This window comes from Aquarana catesbeiana, linkage group LG05, assembly GCF_042186555.1.
Source record: "Aquarana catesbeiana isolate 2022-GZ linkage group LG05, ASM4218655v1, whole genome shotgun sequence".
In the NCBI taxonomy this organism is placed as follows: Eukaryota; Metazoa; Chordata; class Amphibia; order Anura; family Ranidae; genus Aquarana; species Aquarana catesbeiana.
The window spans coordinates 251,179,482-251,181,779 of record NC_133328.1 but is presented as its reverse complement, the minus strand read 5'-3'; positions in this window follow the sequence as shown (position 1 = coordinate 251,181,779).

The window sequence follows — 2,298 nt, the reverse complement described above, 5'->3', positions numbered from 1 at the left end:
GCCCAAGAGGACCCAGAGAAGGCAGACAGTGCAGACACCTGGACTCTAAGCGAGCTGATGGATAATAGTAGATCTAAGCCTGTTTGAAGGAAGCTGAGAACGTCTTGCACCCCCGGGTGTCTAAAAGACCTACCGCTAGAAGAGCAAAAATCCAAAAACTTGGACCAGATCCTACTGTAGACTCTATTTGTGCTAGGTCTTCTTGAGCTCATGAGAGTTGAGATCACTGTAGGAGCGCAACCAAGCGAGATTAGCCTCTCCCTCTCAAGAACCAGACCATCAGTCTCAGCACTGCCGGACATGGGTGCAGGACTGACCCCTGAGTAAGAAGGTCCGGCCTGAGAGGGAGAGGCACCGGGTCCCTGAAGCTGAGTTGGACAAGGAGAGGGAACCAAGGCCTGTTCGGCCAGTATGGAGCTATTGTCAACACTTCGGCTGTTTCCGAACTGAGCCTCTGCAGGAATCTCAGGATGACCGGAAGCGGCAGGAAGGCATATGCCTTGTTGAACCTCCAAAGATCCGCCAGTGCGTCCGACCCGAGAACCTGGCTGCAATGACCTCTGGCATAAAATTTCTCCAGCTTGCAGTTGTGGCGGGAGGCGAATGGATCCACCTCGGGATTGATCCCTAGTGACGAGACCCATCTGAATGTCTCCATATGCAGGGACCACTCGTTGTTGTCCAGCTTGGTGCGTGAAAGGAAGTCTGCTTGGGTATTCTGGACTCCTGGGACAAACACCGCCGAGATATTTCACAGGTTCTTCTGTGCCCAAGAAAGGATGGGCTCGACTTCCCGAAGGAGATTGGGACTCCGGGTACCCCCTTGCCTCTTCACGTAGGCGACTGCCGTTGTGTTGTCCATTCTTAACAGCACTGAGTTCCCTTTCAATAGGTGAGAGAAGGATTGCAGTGCACACCAGGCCGCTCTGAGTTCCAGGACGTTTGAACCTAGGACTGGGAGGCATGGATCCCATTTGCCCTGGGCGAGGTTCGAACCGCAGAGGGCTCCCCAACCCGTCCCGCTGGCATCGGTCGTGACCGTGATCCAGGAGATGGGGGCAATGGAGTGACATGCCAGGAGGTTCTTGCGTTGAAGCCACCAAAAGAGTCTGTTCCTCATTGATGATGTCACCCGGCTGACTCGATTCTTGTCCCCTGTTCTCCACTGCTGCAGGAACCCTGACTGGAAGGGACGTAATCTCCACAAGGCCCACTTGACCATGGGAGTCGTAGAGACCATCGTACCAACGATTTCTAGACATTGAGAGGCTTTCAGGAGTGTGGTATGTAGAGCCCGAGAAATTCTGTCCCGAACAACCGGAATTTTCTGTACTGGAAGGGAAATAGTGCTTCTGACGGTGTCGAACTGTGCTCCCAGATATATTAGGTGCTGAGCCGGAATTAGGTGGCTTTTTGCTAAATTCAGGAGCCACCCGAAGCTGGATAGGGTGGAGATCACCAGCTCCCGATGGGCCAGCAGCTGTTCCCTGCTTTGAGACAGAACCAGGAGGTCGTCGAGGTAGTGGTAGAGACGCACCCCCTTTAACCTTATGAGAGCTACTGTGGCTAAGAGGATTTTTGAAAAGACCCGGGGGGAAGTTGTCAACCCGAAGGGGAGGCAAATAAACTGCAGATGATCCTGCCCTACTTGGAAACGTAGGTACTTGTGAAGCCCCTTTTCTACTGGGACGTGGAAGTAAGCATCCTTCAAATCGATGGAAATCATCCAGTCGCCTGGCTGAATAGCTTGCTGAATGGTCGACAGAGTTTCCATCTTGAATTTCCCTTGCTCTATAAACTCGTTCAGGTAGGTCAGGTCTATGACCGGGCGCCAAGAGCCACTCTTTTTTTGAACTAAGAAAAGAGGGGAGTATACCCCCTGAAACCATTCGTCCCTGGGGACGTGTACCATTGCTCCTTGAGACTTCAGAAGGTCCACGTAGGACAGTAGGGCTTGTTTTTTGTTCTTCCGACCGGGGTAGAAGAGTGGAGACAAATCTGGGAGGAGGAATATTGGAGAAGGTCCATCTGTGACCTGTCAAGACTGTTCTTATTACCCAAAAGTCCGAGATCGAGGCCACCCAGACGTGCCGGAAGAGGCTCAGTCGTGCCCCTACCCGACCCGCCTGGGCGGGCGCAATCTCAAAAATACTTTGCCTGCTTACGACCACTGGATGTCTGGCCTTTGGTAGACTTGCGAAAGGACGTTTAACCTCTGTTCCAGTTCTTCCTAAAGTCCCTGCCTGGCTTGTAAGAGCGAGCTTCCCTGGAGCGCTCTGGAGAATGTCTTCTAAAGTG